The sequence below is a fragment of the Bicyclus anynana genome, chromosome 14 (genome assembly GCF_947172395.1).
Source record: "Bicyclus anynana chromosome 14, ilBicAnyn1.1, whole genome shotgun sequence".
In the NCBI taxonomy this organism is placed as follows: Eukaryota; Metazoa; Arthropoda; class Insecta; order Lepidoptera; family Nymphalidae; genus Bicyclus; species Bicyclus anynana.
The window spans coordinates 7,028,687-7,048,254 of record NC_069096.1 but is presented as its reverse complement, the minus strand read 5'-3'; the positions used below and the strand labels follow the sequence as shown (position 1 = coordinate 7,048,254).

At 36.3% G+C, this 19,568-nt stretch overlaps 1 protein-coding gene across 1 annotated transcript in view; it reads left to right on the top strand.

Annotated features, from left to right (window-relative positions):
- Nucleotides 1-19,568, top strand: part of LOC112047350 (uncharacterized) — a 106,322-nt gene that overhangs the window by 8,748 nt on the left and 78,006 nt on the right. The window lies entirely within an intron of this gene.

Here is a 19,568-nt window from a genome sequence, read left to right as displayed (position 1 = left end):
CTATTATACATCACACTCTTTACTTCACACCTGTATGTATTTTAGTTCGGTAAAGTTTAAAGTGTTCATAGGTGCCAGTACTTAAAATGTTTTATGGTAATAGAAACGCTGAGAAATAAAAAAAGTATGAAGGTAAGTACTTCGTCTCGTTAGAACAAGTTATTCCATTAAAATCGCTACTATATCACATAAAAATATTTGCCGTCAAAGTTGATGCAATTTACGAAGGTCCTGCATCCGATGACGAGAGTTGTTTGGCGCAGACATAATACTGTCTTAAATATATGTATAGCTGATACTCTATTGTCGGAAGAAAGTTTGTCTTTGATTGTATAGACAGGCGCGTTTGTCTATGTCTAGACGTTTGTGCTGTGAAAAGAAATATTACTAGTTTTATTTTCGTCCTTCAGTCGTGTTCCTCAACCATGATTTTCATTCTTATTGTGTCACGCCATTCCGTTCTATCTTCGGCCACCCGGAGAGCGTTGTAGACTGTGGAGTCGAGTGTGGTGCGGATCTGATCAGACCAACGTATCGGGCTGCGGTTCTGCAGCCTTTTTCTTTCCACTTTGCCAGTGACCATCAGTTTCTCGAGATTATCTTTATTTCTCTATTATTAGATTAGTTTTATTTTAGGCGATTTTAAACTTGCATTATCTCACTTTTAATGGAGTATATATGAACTAGGCACAATGAATCACAATCCCAAGGTTTAACTTTCTTAACTTTGCCACTTATAAAGGTCTATATGATATATGACAAGTGTCCCCTACGATCCTGACGACACAATTTCAAATTAAAAAATTTTGAATCTGGTCTGGCGTGACTTGAATTACGTTCAAGTTATTCCTGTAATTAGTAATTGGGTTCTTTAACTTTTAAATTGTTACTTATTGCATGGTAAGTATTAAATAAAATAGGTGTTTTAAAAGTATGGGACAGTGCATAACTTGGAACTAAACTGCCACAATTCTATTACAAAGCTCACTTTTTTAGTTTAGGACTCGAGCTTTAATAGCTCCTGTTATGCAAATATTTTTTATCTTGGATAGGTAGGCTTGCGCTTAACTACTATCATGCCTGAATAATTTGAATATAATCTACAATACATTTATAATATAATCTACCATCCATGCATCACAACGCTTACAGAGTACTTAAAGTATTGTCTATTGTCTGCGCAGTCCGTTATCTCGCGAGAAGACATGTTGATAGGGTGTCAGGGATCGATTCCATTCAGAGCACGCAGTATCTTGTACCACTAATGGAGCCCTGGGAACTGAATTGTGGACTTGACACAACTTGTCCAGGATCCTGGCTATTTAGCGATAAGGCGTTTTGCCTATTGACAGATTTAATGTGTGACGGAAAACCATTAGGAATCACCGTCGTAAATTGCGAGCAATGAACGTTATTTTTAGGATCCCGTACCTTAAAAAAGAAAAAACGGAACCTTATAATGGTTCCGTTCCTCATAATGGTTCGAGAGCCTGCGGTATATGTATTCGGAAGCTTCGGTCGTGGCTAGTTACCACCCTACTGGCAAACACGTATATAAAGTAGCAGGTTTCAAGGGGTCTAATATATGACGACGCATCTCGTAAAGAGAAATAGACAAATGCCAACCAATAGCAGCGCAACCAGAAATATTGTATCTCTTTCGTTGAGTTAGAACAAAAATATGGGACTTGGACCACTCTGCCGCCATTGTTTGATATTTTGACTATTTATTCACGAAATATGTCGTGGAACGCATGATGGGCATACAGATCCTTAAATAAAAGTATAAAACGTATTTTTTTATGTTTTCTGTGGGATATCATGAATTATGTCTCCATTCTTAGACCCTTATAATATTCGATTCTACCAAGTTGTCCAAGTCATCGAGCTGGTCCCAGAACCTTTGATTTAAGGGATCCCCTCAGAACGTATTAACACTCATCTCCCCTGCCCGAAATGTTCTCCACACTAAACAATTTATAATCAATAATAATTACTCGTGCAACACTTCACCACACACAGTCAATTATAGGTCTTACCGGTAATAAAAACTATACCTATAACCATATTTCGATGTTTTATTCACTGCCTACATCCGTAACCGACCTGCAGACTTAACGTTATATTTGATCGTCTGTGGCAGGTATTAGGTATTTGTGGGTATGTAGTAACTAGTTAAGATCCTTATGATATTTAGCAGGTCGTGCAACAAAGTTCCTAACACATATCGGAGGTCATCTGAAGTTTTGAAGGCAAACTTGTTGTTATCATAAAGGCGACTGCATACCGGACCCCCTGTACCTGTTAGTACAAACAATGAACGATTTTATCTCAGTAATATGAATTTAGTGGTACTCGTATCATGATTTAAATGTAGCTCATTTAAATAATATAAAGCTATACTTATATTCTAAAGCAGAGAGTTTTCTTTGTTGGTTTAAATGCGTTAATGGCTGGAACTTCCAGTAGGATTGTAAAAAATATTTTTGTGGGGAAGGGATGAAGGGGAAGGAAAGGAGACATCTGAGTATATGTTATTCAAAATCTAAAACACATGTGAATTTTATGGTGAATTATTCTAGGTAAAATCTTTACAGTAGGGATTTCAGAATCTATTGATAAAGACCAAAATAACCGTTACCATAATACATTTTTTTTACAAGGAACCTTACCTTACTTTATTCGCCGATAGACGTCCACTGCTGGACATAGGCCTCTTGCATGGACCTCCAAGCACAACGTTTTCGAGTCCTCCAGCGGCTCCCTTCAACGCGCTTGATATCCTCGGTCCACCTAGTGGGCGGTCGACCAACACTGCGCTTTCCGTTGCGGGGTCGTCATTCCAGCACCTTGGGACCCAACGTCCATCGGCTCTTCGAGCTATGTGGCCTGCCCATTGCCACTACAGCTTCGCGACTCGCTGAGCTAAGTCAGTGACTTTGGTTTGTCTACGGATCTTCTAATTCTTGATTCAATTGATACAAGGAACATGACTAAAAAAATATGAATGTACGAGTGTAAAGTAAAAATAATTGGTGTAACTATTACAGAAAAATAAAATGAATCAAGAAAATAACACCATTTCATTTTTGTAGAATAATAAATAAATAAACAATACGCTGGTATCTTTAAATTCGCTTGTTATATATTCATTGTATATAGCTAAGAACAATTTAAATCACGTCACCATTAAAAAAAGCTCATCATAATCCATTACTTGTTAGCTACGAGGCTTACACGTTAAAATATCGGAGGCGAAAATATACACGTACAAAGAAAGTAAGTCTTCGTTTTAAGAACCTTTTTTAATTGAATTTACTATACAAACGGATTTGCGCCAAGTAATTGATCTAGTATCGAATGAACATGAAGATTTATTTGCAAAATAACGAATCTGATTAAACGTCGAACACGGAGTTATTTTTTTAAGTTACAGCTTTAATATACATAAATATCTCCGGTTTAAATCTAAAAAGGCGTTTTAATTTGTAAGTGCCTGGCGCCGCTTTGACCGGGATTTTTATTTAAAAAGATCACATATTACTACTGTTTCGTATGAGTATAGAATACAGTTGGTATATTCTGTATATAATAAAAATCCAATTTTTTTTGGTTATGATTTTCAATATCATATACTGATTTATTTTTTGTGTAATAAATAAAAAACAGATCAGACTTTATGACTAAATGTTTTTGCGGCAAATAAACTAACCTAACCTAACAAAAAAAAAAATACCTAATAGTTTTAGGAATAGGAGTCGAAGTCCGAGCGAAAGCTTGGTTATTTATGATTATTATTTTAATTTTAAAAATGATTACAGAAAAGTTTGGTTTAGAGGTGTACCTACCCAATGTTGATGTTTTACTCATATTCAGAAGTGATCTAAAAATATTAAAAGAAAAATTTTATGAAATTTAGAAATAAAAATCCTTGAATTTGATTAAAACGCTACTATCTACTGGATTGTGAATCAAAATTTTGTAGAGACTCAAAAGAACATACAATGTTTCATTTAAACCGTCCTGCATTTCTAAAGCAATAGGTACGGTATATATTCGATTTTTTTTTTAAATTTTATTCTTACTGTTAAATATAAGAAAAGAAGATTAAGCAGAACGATCGAGTTGCAGTACATGGGACATTAAACATAAATGATATGATCGAGTTGCAATGGTAAGGGACACGTATAAAATGGAGCAGCGTTTATTCAGATGAGCGTCCACATAAATCGATGGGATTTTGAAATTATAATTTGCACGGAGATAGATCGCCGCGGGCGCCGCACCCACGCCAACTTATGCACTTCACTGCTGCATTTCACTTTGCAGTGCTGCTTTCGACCTTATGACCAGAACCTTTTTTTTTATTATTGACAAGTTAGCAATTGACCACAATCTCACCTGATGGTAAGTGATGATGCAGTCTAAGATGAAAGCGGGCTAACTTGTTAGGAGGAGGATGAAAACCCACACTCCTTTCGGTTTCTACACGACATCGTACCGGAACGCTAAATCGCTTGGCGGTACGTCAAAACTAACCTTTATCAAAACCTTTATAATAAACTACTAGCTGACACTCTCGACTTAAACCGCGTAAAGGAGACAGACCATTTTGTAACGGGTGTTATAAGTTTGACGTGTCTGTGTCTGTCAGTTTGTCTGTGGCATCATAACTCTTGAACGGATGAAACGATTTAATTTTTTTATTTAATAAAGGTGACTTATGCGCGAGTGTTGACATGTTTGATGAAAATCGGTTCAGTCGTTTAAAAGTGGGGAAGATAAACCGAATGTCTGCAAATATACTCGAATGGGGTTTCAAATGAAAACGCACTGAAAGAGACTTGTTCGAGAGTGTGATTAGTAATTTAATGACATTCGGAGGTTTTACAAAATTTTCGATTTTATATAATATGATCTGATATAGTAGGTAACAGCCTTCTAAGCGTTATTCACGTTGGTTCATTTTACACGTATTTTTTTTCACGGACTTGTAGTCTATACATTACTCGTATAAAATGCACAATTTCAATTTTATAAAAATATCTATACTGATATTATATAGAGCAAACATTTGATTTTTTGTTTATTTGCAACTTAGTTTTGCGGCGTCTGCTACTTAGTAATAATATACATATATTACTATTACTTACAATTTATTTAGATACACATTTACCACAACAAAGCATACAAAATTAATAATTTTCGAATAACAGTATCAAATATTAGAGTAGGAACGCTAAAAGCTATTCTGTTTGCCTTTACATTACAATCGCGCAATCACCGTTGTTCTATGTGTGGATTATTACTTATTGTCAGAGCTAAAGACCTGCTTTTGTTTACAGAACATTTTGATTATCATCTAAGAGATAAAACGAAATCAACTTCTCAGAACTTATTTTCGATTCCGTAACAATAATGCAATAACTGATTAATTTTATCGTGAAAAAAAGCTAAAAAGTTTGTTTGTATAAAAATTAATCTTTTTACAGAACAGTCTATGTATCAAGGAAGGCTAGATATAACAAATAGTCGTTATGTACCACTAATAGGAGCGGAGCAACAGTAAAAAATGTGACAAAAAAGAGCAAACTGCGTGCGCTGCGTAAACGGTTGAAGTTGCGCAAAATCCTTGTCAGATATACCTCTTTGTCCCGCATATTCATAAACATAGATTAAGATTTAAACGTAGTAACTAAATTATTTAGACACGCGCACGAGGAGGGTTTCGTCATTGGCATATCTAGGATTGTTTCTAGGGTAAGCCTGGCCCCCGACATCAAATCTATTATTTTTTTTTTATTCTTTACAAGTTAGCCCTTGACTACAATCTCACCTGATGGTAAGTGATGATGTCACTTACCATTTACTCCTTTCAGTTTCTACACGACATCGTGTAGAAACCGAAAGGAGTGTGGATTTTCATCCTTCTCCTAACAAGTTAGCCCGTTTCCATCTAAGACTACATCTTCACTTACCATCAGGTGAAATGTAGACAAGGGCTACCTGTAAAGAATAAAAAAAAAATAGTACGAAGCGTTTTGGCTCTTCGATCATGATTCGCTACGAAGTCATGGAGTGCCCTTCTAGCTTCCGTTTTCCCACATGGAAGGTTTGATCGTGTATGTTTTGAATAGTCTCTGGAACTAGGTACTAAATCGATTTGAATAATTCTTTCACTGTTGGCAAGCTACACTATCCCCAAGTGATGTATTTTATCCTGTATTACGGGAACTGGAACCACGCGGGCGCCGTGCGGCGTGTGCTAGTATTTAATAATTTGACTCCGGTCATCCGCCATTTAAAGATTATGCAAATAATCTGGCGCAGTGGTATGCGCGGTGGATTTAATGACGGAGGTCCTGGGTTCGATCCCCGGTTGGGCCGATTGAGGTTTTCTTAATTGGTCCAGGTCTAGCTGTTGAAAGGCTTCGGCCGTGGCTAGTTACCATCCTACCGACAAAGACGTACCGCCAAGCGATTTAGTGTTCCGGTACGATGTCGTGTAGAAACCGAAAGGAGTGTGGATTTTCATCCTCCTCCTAACAAATTAGCCCGTTTCCATCTTAGACTGCATGATCACTTACCATCAAGTGAGATTGTAGTCAAGGGCTAACTTGTAAAGAATAAAAAAAAAAAAAATCAAATCATTGAACACCAATAACAATATCATTTTTGATTCTTAAACAGCTATTTATAGTTAAGTAGGTTCTTATTAAATGTAACCGCAGTAAGTAGAACTTTACATGAATTGAATGGGGTTACGTAACAGTCGTGTCTTGTCGGTATTTAGTTATTACGTATGCAACGTAACTTTGTTACGGGTCAATTGGATTTCAATATGTTAACTGTATGTTGCGAAAATTATGTTGCTGTTTTCAATATTACAAACTGATTAGAACATTGTTTTAAAAAATTAACCCTCCCGCTGCGGGACATTTGAGTGCCCAAGCAATTGGTGGTCAGGACTCCAGAGTGAGGGACCTCCTCACAATACGCGCTGTCTCAAGAATAACTGCCTTCTGTATCTGATTCTTGATCTCACAGTTAAGCGAAAGCTTCTTAAGGTGTTGGTCGAAGCTTTTCCATAGTACAATTATTATTGTATTAGTTTAATGCGTCGTCACTTGTAATCAAGCAAGATAATTATTCGTGAAATAAAGAAAAAATGATGTCTAAAAAAAGGTTTCTAATGGAAAATGCGATCCTTTTAGCAAAAAAAATCAATTGTGAATGAGTTTACAATAATTTCGCTATCGACATCAGATCACAGAACGAATACGTTTATCTATATGCGCGAAAGTAAAAAAAACATTGAATAGTAATAAGCACCGATTTGCTAGGCAATTGGAAATAGCATTAAGCTAAATCGTTTTATAGTCTATACAGGCGTGAATTCACGAGTAAAAAAACGGCTTAAAATATAATTTACTCGACAGGCAGAGGTAAACGTTCTGCCCCCCTAGCCAAGTGGCATGTCGATTCTCTTTCTACGATCGCTAACGCTTCGAAAACTAGAAAAATGTGTGGGAATAACAGATCTTGATCACGTGACCTGTCGATAACAAAATATGTCATTCCCATACTTTCCCTTGACATATTTAAAAAATCCGTTAAGACATATTATCTTAGTCACTAGTGACATTTTTTATTTTATTAGAATATTTATCATACGACATAATGATATATTATATATATATTAGTTTATTTTATGATATTTATAATTATTATATAATTTGTGTATTATGGTTTATGTCTTAGTGTGTAGTTATTTGTATGTATGTATAATATACATTATTATTACGTACACATCACCTACAGTTGTCTTAATAAGTTCCTAAGCCTAAGGTTGCCTGGAAGAGATCACTACTAAGCGATAAGGCCGCCTTTTGTATTCTACTTTTTCTTATGTCTCTGTTTTGTTTATTTTCTTTTATTTATTGTGGTGTACAAATTAACAGTATTAAAAAAATAAATAAAATAAATATTTTTAGTTTTCGATGCGTTAGCGATCGTAGAAAGAGAATCGACGTGCCACTTGGCTAGGCGTGCTGGACTCTCATTTATTTCACTTTATGTTAACGATATGCTTAGCACCATCCGTTCTCAAATTATCTTTATAACATAAAATTGGAACTGACTTCAAAGGCGTATTTCAGTTATTTTGATTTTAACACAAATTCACCGAAAAATTCTTATAAAAATGTAATGGGACCAATCTGGAAATAATCTCTTTCAAACAACAAAATTAGTTAGTAAATGACGAAGTTATGAGGTAACGAGGTAACACACATTAAAAAAAACACACGCCGAATTAAGAACCTCCTCCTTTTTTTGAAGTCGGTTGAAAGTTAAAAAATATGTTTCTTGAAATAATAGAAAGAAAATATTTTTGAAATAATAAGATGAGTTGAGATACTTGTGTATTATATCGGCAAATATGGATTAATGTAATGACAATAATAACGAACATTCTTTTTTGAAGTCGGACAAAGAAATGGTTTTCATGTAGTGACGGATAAGCTAAGAGCAGACATTATTTAATAGACGTAAGAACTAAAATACAATAATAAAAGAATTTATACTAGGACAGAGTCGTTGTTTGTTATTAAATAAAATTATTGTAAATCACCCACAGAAAACAGATGGTTTTCATAACATGCTTTTACCTAAACAGACTGTTAAAAATTATGCAAAGAGACTATGTAAAAAAACTAGTCAGAATTTTGTCCATATATACGAGTGCCTATAAGAGGGTAATGTCATTTCCAACGATTATAATGCTGGATGAGCATGAGCATCGTCCGGTACAATAATTTAAGAGTTCTAGATAAAATCTACAAGGCACGCTGTACAAGAATCCCTGTGATCAAGCCAGATTCAATTCAAGATACGTGGAACAAGGTGATGTTAGGAAAAATTATCCGCTCGTCCATGTTCTTTGGCAAACTGTTTAAATAGATAACGTTGGGTACATTGATGTAATAAAAAGTCCAGATACCGTCTCCTGAATTAAAAAGTGACGTACTCCAATCCAGATCGCCTAAACGTACACGCCGACACGCACACAGATGCATGAATAATTTCCTATATTTGGAAATACACTTCACACTCACACCTGAAAACCTCCGTGGCGCAGTAGTATGCGCGGAGGATTTACAAGATGGTGGAGGGTTCGATCCCCAGTTGGGCCGGTTGAGGTTTTCTTAATTTGTCCAGATCTGGTGTGTGAAAGGTTTCGGCCGTGGCAAGTTACCAACTGGCAAAGTACGAGTAGTGCTGCCAAGCGATTTAGCGTTCCGGTATGATGTCGTGTAAAAACCGACTCCCTTCCCACTCTTAACAAGTTAGCCCCCTTTCATCTTATATTGCATCAACACTTACCATCAGGTGAGATTGTAGTCAAGGGCTAACTTGTAAAGATTAAAAAAACATCAGATACTCGGCGCCATAATGGTGCTTCAGTTGTTTGACAGCGAGATACCGTCTGACTATTTTATGTCTATGGTTGCGTATAAATATTCATAACATATGAAATACTGAGTACGTGCAGCTTTATGGGAGTTAAGATTGATTTTATTGTAACCTATTAGCATAAATGCAGTCGGAGGTGTTTCGCGGACATTTACAAAGATTTGTGGACATAATAAAGTTTGCACACTTTCTACAATGCTGCATATTTAGTAGATAACTAGCCGACGCTTCGCGGTTTCACCTGCGTAGTTCCTGTGAGAATATGGGTACAAAATATAGCCTATGACACTCACAAATAACGTGGCTTTCGATTGGTATAGGAATTTTTAAAAGATCTAGAATTTTTTGATCTATTGTAACTTTACGTGTTTATAATATTTGTATGATTAGATGATAATAATAATATGTTAAGATCCGAGCAGCTGATACCAATTTTTTCAAATAGAACTTGATACAACTGATAATAAAATACTAAACCAGAACAAAGGCAATGTGTTGACACTATGTCATAACTACTCAGAGGCACAATTATCCGCCTACTTCAATATACTCGCGTCATATTAAAGAGCGCGGATAATTGTGCCTCTCAGTATATAACTTTTGACTTTATATAAGATTGATTTTGTTGCAACATAAAATAGGTTGAATGAGGTGTTTTGCTGACAGCTACAATGATTAAAGATAGCAATTAATATTATGAAATTTATGCTCTCGTTAGAGGTGTGTATGTTTTATAACAATAACTTAAGATTTAAACGATTCACATAGCATTTATCTTTCTTAGTGTAACGATCTTAACGATTACTACAGGACCAGCTGGTCCTGTAGTGTAGCTTTATAGGCCTGACCAATTCACTAATTTGGTCGTTACTAACGACTTATTAAAATAAATATTAAATTAACTGAGAAATGTCAATACCTACTGTATGATATCCACGAAGGGTTGTCAGTGGGCACCGTATGACATTTGTTACATAGAATCTCATTTTCGTATATGTCAACTAACATACGTTAAAGCTAGTGAATGCAGGCCTTTCTCCATATAGGAGTAAACCGAGATACTTAATATTCCTACAGTACTTCAAAGTCCGACCCATGACTCGAACGCAGGACCTCCTGATACGAAGTCATGGGCTAATCATTTCATCAAAGCGGCATTTGTCATGATATTGTTAAAAGGAAAATTATAGTTAAGTATTGTAGAGAGATAAATTAAATTAGAAAATTTGTTATGCATTCACAAAATGAGTATGACACAGAACATTCAGTTTTGCATTGACCGTTAACTTGCCTGTAAAATATTAAATGCCAATACGTTTGAAATGATATAATGTATTATTTGCAATACACAAAGGTTGATATATGTTAGTGTCCTCTGCGACCACTGTATGTAAATGGGATATTGAATTTAGTGACATCTAACCTTTGAATCGATTGTATCATCCTGACGTATGGCCAGTTATCTAATACGTAAGTTGAATACTCGAGCCTGAGTAATAAACAATATTTTATTAATAATTAACGTACTTATTTATTTTTCTTCATTATTAGTCATTAAACATTTCTATTACATGATTAAAACACAGCTAAGGCCGGATTTATATTTGTCTGACGTGTTGTGTCGTGACGCATCAGAACAGAATCGGTATCATACTTTTTATATGGCACCATTTACACTTATGTGTTGTGACATGTCGTGATAGCTTCTGATGTGCCCTTAGACCATTTAAATAAAAGGACCTGCCTCGCTAACCGTTACCCCACTGGCAAAGATCAAAAATCTATGATCTAACGCGTTTATAAAACCCGTTGTTATAGAATCGATGTTTCATTGTTGTAATCGTTTTCGTCGTGTAAAGAGCTCTCTAAAAATGCCGGTTTGTGTAGTTAAATGGCATTAAAAACGGCCAAAAACTTGTAGTTTAATAAAAGATGGAGTAACGTTTCATTTGAAAGTATTTAAACCTTAATTTTATCAAATCAAATTTCTAATAAAAATAATTTATAAAAAGAATCGATTCTTTTGACGAAACAGCCAAACATCGATCAGTAATCGAATATTCTATGTATTTAATCTGTGGATAGTCTAAGCAATGTGTTTGTTAGTATGTGTAAAAATTACGCATGTGTGAATTGCGAGTCAAATTTATAGTTGTGTGTAGTGTATGGACATAGAATATTTTTAATAGTGTTAAATATTTTCGATGTGTGAGTTTACCTCGTCCCCCGCAAAAAACGACAGACAATTTTGTCACGTCACGACACGATACGTCAGACAAATATAAATCCGGCTTTAAATTCACGTGACATAACGCCGGAGTATGGCGGACTAGTTTTGAATTGAAAAACTCACGTCGCGTTGCATGAACCAGCTCAACAGATAGGGTTCCGTATGGGTTCAAATCGTGATCGAATCAAAAATGAGATCCGCAGAAGAACCAAAGTCACCGATATAGCTCAACGAGTTGCGAAGCTGAAGTGGCAATGGGCGGGGCATATAGTTCGAAGGGCCAAAGGACGTCGGGGCCCCAAGGTGCTTGCCCATCAGGTGGACTGACGGCCTCAAGCGAGTCACCAGGATTCACTGTATACAAGCGGCTCAGGATCTTGATGTTTGGAAGTCCCTATAAAAGGCCTATGTCCTGCAGTAGACGTCCATCGACTGATACGATATGATGATAGGTTCGATGTAGTAGGCCATAAAACGTGGTCCCGTCGATGCCCCAAACCGTATTCGAACCTTCACCCTCTGAATCGAAGTCTGAGATCAACTGGGCTATCATGGCTTTCTCTTTTTCTCCAATACTTTTTATTAAAAAAAAAAAAAATTCTTATATTTTTATTTGCGCTCCCAACTAACCTGGCCTAAGCTAGGAGGCTAGAACTTAGTGCAACAATATCTCAGCGGTTGGGGAATGAACCCTAGACCTCCGATTTGAGTCCGATTTGATTAACCGTGAACTTATTCAGGGTTAGGCTTTCCTAATAAGATAGTATGAGCGAGTATATGTCTAAGTACTACTTATTAGAGAGTTCATTAAACTCCGTGTGATTCTGTAAGTTTATGGAATTATTAAAACCGGTTGTAATTAACACGACGGTGTTTTAGCGCTAGGAGAAATCTTCCTCAAATCGTTAAAAGATTATGTAGACGGTTTTTACTAATGTTGTAACATAAAATATTATGAATCATTTTACTACTCTCAAGTTAACGGCGTAATTATGGATTTAAGTTTTAATGTTGAAGATATAATCCGTATATATTTTATAAATATTATATCTTTCTAAATGAGCAATTCTCGTATTCAGTTTTATGTATATTTTGAGATTTTAGTTACTTAATCAGACGCTACGCGGTTTCACCCGCGTGGTTCCCGTTCTCAAAGATACTCAGCGGGCGATGGAGCGAGCTATCCTTGGGGTTTCTCTGCGTGATCGAATTAGAAAGAGGAGATCTGCAGAAGAAATAAAGTCACTGATATAGCTCAGTGAGTCGCGAAGCTAAAGTGGCAATGAGCAGGCCACATAGTTCGAAGAGCTGATGGACGTTGGGGTCCCAAGGTACTGGAATGGCGACCACGCAACGGAAAGCGCAGTGTTGATCGATTAAGTGGACTGAGGACATCAAGCGGGTTGCAAGGAGCCGCTGGATGCTCACGGCTCGAGACCGTTTTCTTTGGAAGTCCATGCAAGAGGCCTGTGTCCAGCAGTGGACGTCCAACGGCTGTTAATGATGATGATGATGATGATGATGATGAAAATAAGGCATATGGCACCCTATAGTGTCGCTTCCCAGAAGTGACAGAATTTTTCAAATCAGTTCAGTATCAAAGAAAAACAAACAATGAAAATCTTCCCTCTTTATAATATTAGTATAGATATAAGCAACTATTTAAATAAACATCTTACGAAGCCTTAATAATCATACGATTAAAGGGAATTTGTCTACTTTGAAATTCCCCTAAAACTTTCCCTGGAAAAGGATGAAACGTCGTCTTGGACTCTTGTTGTATCCAATCTTAGCAAAAGCGTTTCAATTAGAGGGGAAAGAACAATGTTCATTTAAAAAAACAAATACCTCATCACGCAACGTGGTGTGTATAAGCTTTATATAATTTTACTATAAGAGGAAGCCTGTCCTTTGCTGTCATTACATTAATTAGGCTAGACGATACCTAGTAGATATAATATTGTTAAAAAAACGACATTTTTTGTCCCCTTTGAGTAATTACTGTGTTCTTTGAGTAATAGACTAAAAGCCTGTGATGATCAGAACTTCGTAATTTCATAACAGATGGAAATTTGTCAACCAAACTCTTACCATACTAAAGTACGGTAGGCAGTTATATGTATAATTCGGAATGTGGTGGTTTCGAGGGCTAGTAGGTAGGTAAGTAGCCATATGGCACGTCGATTCTCTTTCTACAAACGCTAACGCTTCGAAAACTAAAAAAATGTATGGGATTGACCTTTCTATAACGAATGTCACTTCCATACATTTTTTTTAATTTGGAAGTGTTTGCGATCGTAGAAAGAGAATCGACGTACCATATGGCTACAGGCCCAGTTACTCAATTGTCCAAGTATAGATCGTATTTTTGGAGTGATAACTTCATAAGGGAAGGTAAAACGCTTCGTACTGTAACGCGTTACGGCGCCACTCCGTCTCCCTTTCTCTACGCATACGGCAGCAGGTTTAAGTTATGCCTTATGTCGGGCGTATCGAGACGCACCCGCTTTTTTATATATTCCACAGGTTAAAAGCAGATATTACGTCCGTGGTCGTAGCTCATTAGAGCCACCCGGGACCCGACCCGCACCGCCTCGTCACTAGGCGTCCACTTGTAGTCGACAGGTGGACCACGGGTGGACACCGCGTTGTCACCAGTGCAAGTGTGTTCAGTGATGTCAAGTTTTACAATCCGTGAATTAGCCCTCATAGCTGTCAGAGCGTTGCCAGCTTGCGGTTCACGCTAGTCAAGCATGTCAACAGCGAGCTATCATCGAGTGGTCCATTCGCACTCCGCACGGGGACACCTTGCGAGCGAGGCGATCCGGTGATGGTATGAAGTTGATGTAGTGAGCGCATGTCCATACAAATCCATACGAAGAATACTAACCACTCGAGGCGAGGCGGTGCGGATCGGATTCCGGGTGGCTCTAATGAGCTACGACCTTTAGTTTCTAGTTGAGTTGAGTAGAGTTGGATTTTTGACAGAGTGTTTTGCAGGGCTACAATTACGGTCCTATTATAGTTTCAAAGTTGCTTATTTACCTAAGGAACATGGGCTTACATTAGTCTTTTATAAAAACACAAAAGTCTGGCTACCGCAGGCCCTTATTCTATAAATACAATGCAACTTTCTTGCACACAGTCAGTTCTCATCAACGCGACGATGGAGGTATTACGTCGATTCAAAACAAACTAAAAAAAACATAATGAATTGCCGATTCGCGTGAGTGAAGCAATCGAGCCCGTATTCAAATGGTCGATGATGAATTCATCTAGAGCTATCTAATAAATAATATCAAATGAAACTTATTTTTCACTAGCGGACGCTCGCGACTTTGTACGCGGGAAAGTCTGTTATCACGAATCCCGCGGGAATCATGTGTATTTTTCGGGATAAAAAGTAGTATGCTGCTCAATAACCTTCTTTATCTTCCAGTCTATTAAAATCGGTTAAGATATTCGTTCATCATCATTATCAAACCACATTTGGCTCACTGCTGAGCACGAGTTTCCTCTCAGAAAGAGAGGGGTTAGGCCTATAGTTCACCACGTTGGCCCAATGCGGATTGGCAGACTTCATACACGTAGAGAATTAAGAAAATTGTCAGTATGCAGGTTTCCTCACGATGTTTTTACTTCACCGTTCGAGACACGTGATATTTAATTTCTTAAAATGCACATAACTGAAAAGTTGGAGGTGCCCCAGACTGGATTCGAACCTAGGCCCTCCGGAATCGGAAGCAAAGGTCATAGCCACTGGGCTATCACGGCTTTAATTAAAAACAAAGTTATTTTGAAATCACAGACAAACTTTAATTTTATTTATATGTATTGATGATTTATCAGTGTTGAGTTATCATTTGAAGGTGTCGCTAGAGAAAGTGTTTTAAAGCGTTGATGTCTATTGTATGTTAAAGTTTAGCGCAAAATATTTACTATCAATTTTTAGTGTATTGCGGATTGTATTAACGAATTCTTATACTCCTTACAATGAGAGAGTGAAAGCTTACAAAATCAAAGGCAATGTTTGCCATTGAGAGATTGCTTTTTGAGTTTAGTGTAATTCCTATTGAGCTATACATTCTATAGAGAATAGAAATCTGTCTGTACTTTGAATAAAATTATAAAAAAAAATAACCGTAGTTTTTGAAATTTATTTTAGTCTATTTTTTGTCTATCTGTGTCTTTGTGGTTTCTACAAATAGTAAGGGATTCTGGACTTACGTTTATACTTTACTAGCTGACGCCGCGCGGTTTTACCCGCGTGGTTTCCGTTCCCGTAGGAGTACAGGGATAATATATAGCCTATAGCCTTCCTCGATAAATCAGCTATCTAACACTGAAAGAGTTTTTCAAATAGGACCAGCAGTACCTGAGATTAGCGCGTTCAATTAAACAAACAAACAAACTCTTCAGCTTTATATATTAGTATAGATTTCATCAAAGTATGATGGAAACAAATAAATAAGTTATTAAAAAAATACAAAATATAACACGAACAGATTCAATGCCACTCGCTAATTCTGGAATAAAAAGAAAATTTTTACATGAAAAAAAAAACCATTTTGAGACAGCTTAAGTACAATCACGCAATTTTATTAAAAATTTACAAATAGCTATAAAAATATTCTTTGAGCTAATTATACAACATAAGCTTTCTCATCGGATTTGATGCGAGGAACAATAACAACAATTATTACATAACTACGCCGATCGATTTCCGGCATTATATGCTTGACTTATACTAGTTAACCTCTGCAATTTCAACTCATCAAAATAATTATCATAACAGATTATTACACGTATTTTTATGTCTCTCATTTATTTATTACTTCTTTTTTTTTAATTTTTAACAATATAAGTATAAAATACAAAACATTATTAAAAATTTATAAAAAAAATTCACCCTCCCGCTGCGGGACATTTGAGTTTACACGTATTATTATTATTACCTTTATTTAAAAAAAAAGAATATTTGCCATATTGTTTTATAATATTCCCATACCCCTCATACTAGTCGGGAATGACTGTGCTAAGAGTGGGTACGACAATAGACCAACGGGGTGGAGATAGACCCACCACCCCTCGGTGATGAGTCCAACGCTCTTACCGTTGAAGTCAAAGTCAAAGTTAAAATTCATTTATTTCAAATAGGCTTAGTTTACAAGCTCTTTTGAAACGTCAGGTAATAATATTAAAGTTAAGATAATGGTGATAATAATCATTCGAATACTTAAAATTAAAGTTACGAGGGTTTCAACCCGCCTGAGCGCGTTGAGTTATTGAAGCTTTAATAGTAGAGATGGTAGAGCTTTGAGTAGATAATGTTAATAATATAATCAAATATTTATGGTACGTGTACATAATATGCACAAAATAGACGAAAAACAATTATTTATGAATACCTTGAAGACATTTCTTAATCAAATCTATACTAATATTATAAAGCTGAAGAGTTTGTTTGTTTGTTTGTTTGATTGAACGCGCTAATCTCTGGAACTACTGGTCTGATTTGAAAAATTCTTTCAGTTTTAGATAGCCCATTTATCGAGGAAGGCTATAGGCTATTTTCCCTGTATTCCTACGGAAACGGGAACCACGCGGGTAAAACCGCGCGGCGTCAGCTAGTGTTTGATAAACATAAAATAAAATAACCAATACACTTATTTATATTTTTGTTTTACATAACAGTGATGTACGTCAACCCATACTAATATTTAAATGCCCAAATAAGTCTGTATGTCTGCCTACCTTTATATGACTAAACTAAAAAATTTGGGTTTTTTGGCGCGACAATATAAATAGAATGTTGTAAAACAGGAATTAAAAGTAAGTTTAAATATGCTGATGTAAAATATAATGTGAGGAAACCTGCATACCTTAGAATTTTCTTAATTCTCTATGTGTGTGAAGTCTGCCAATCCACATTTGGCCAGGGTGGACAGGGGGAGATTCGTGCTCAAAAGTGAGCCGAATATGGGTTGTTAATAATGATGACGATGAAAATATAATGTGTGTCAAGACTTTGGAAATAGCCCCTGTTGGTTATAAAAAGAGATTGATATTTTTCAACATTAACTAGCTATCAAATCTAATGGGAGATAAAAAAAGGGATGAAAGCTCCGCGGACAAAATTGCGAGCGTCCTCTAGTACTATTAAAAAAAAAAAACAAACAATAAACATAAATTGCTTTCGAACACCAATAATCCAAACATTGAACCATAGACACGCTATTATCCTTTTCAAACATTTTGCATAAACGTAGAACCATTGCGTGTTCGGCTAATAATATCGAGTTAATGATACACGAAATTTCGTTGTGAGCAAGCAATTTGCGAGGGAGTCGGACCTTTTTGTGGGCAGAATCGCTGATTACATTATTTACCTATCGTCTGGGCATCTGGAATATTCCAGCTCATTTCGAAATAATTGGTTTATTAAGTTAGGCGTGTGTTGTTAGTAGGTGTGCCTCGGAAAGGTTACATCGACTCTCCGGTATGATTAAGATTGTGAATTCCACTTACAAAAGGGTGTGGTATGCTGTAAGCTCCGATAATGAACAGCGGATAAAGGATTATAGGTAAAGCACAGAAAATATATGTTCTATTGGTTTAAGTAACGTGTCAGTGATTATTTAGCCTAAACATACATTTGCCTTTAAGCGGGATTTTTCGGAGCGGAGCGGAAAATGTTTCCTACATTTGTTGTTACACGGTGATGTTTTACATTATGTAAAAACAAATTTTTTTTGCTTATATAATTCCAATTCGTTTGGTTGGTGGTAAATTAAACTAAATTAGGTATACACAGAAGATATTTTTATATCTTATTTATTTATTTATCCTTTTTTTTTAATTTTTAACAATGTTGATATAATACAAAATAAAAAAAACACTATTAAAAATTTATAAAAAAATAATTGAACCCCCCCGCTGCGGGACATCTGAGTGCCCAAGCAATCGGTGGTCACGTTTCCAGAGTGAGGAACCTCTTCACAATACGCGCCGTCTCAAGAATAACTGCCTTCTGTATCCGACCCTTGATCCAACATTTTAGCGAAAGCTTCTTGAGATGTTGGTCGAAGCTTTTTGCTATAAGACCATTGACTGAAACGACTATCGGAACAATAAAAGTTGACTCAACATTCCACATGGCGGTAATCTCGTGAGCAAGGTCCAAGTATTTTGACACTTTTTCCTTTTCACCTTTAACCAGATTATCGTCATGTGGAACAGTAATATCAACAATTATTGCACGACGCACCGACCGATCGACTAGCACTATAACAGGCCTATTAGCAACAATATATCTGTCAGTGATAATCGTTCGGTCCCAGTAGAGCAAAGCAATGCTATTTTCAAGAACTGTCAACATTATCAATAAGGCCATACTGAAGAGCAAGCTGTTGGTGATTATCTTGGCTACCTGATTATGTCTATGCAAGTATTCGGCGTTAGCAAGGTGAGAACACCCCGACACAATATGCCTGAGGACTCCCCAGGACGATGACACGCTTGACAGATGTCTAGAGTGCCATCACACAGAAGATATTATTATTATAGACATAATCCTACTAATATTATGAACGCGAAAGTTTGTATGAATGTTTGGATGTTTGTTACTCTTTAACGCCGCTACTACTTAAGCGATTTGGCTGAAATTTGTAATGAAAATAGATTTTACTCTGGATTAACACATAGGCCCTTTTTTATCCCGAAAAATTTATGGTTTCCCGAGATTTGCGAAAACTGATGATTTTGATGATATGAATGCTTGTTACACTTTTACGCCTCAACTACTGTACCGAATTAGCTGAAATTTGGTATTAAGATAAATTATAGCCTGGATTAACACATAGAC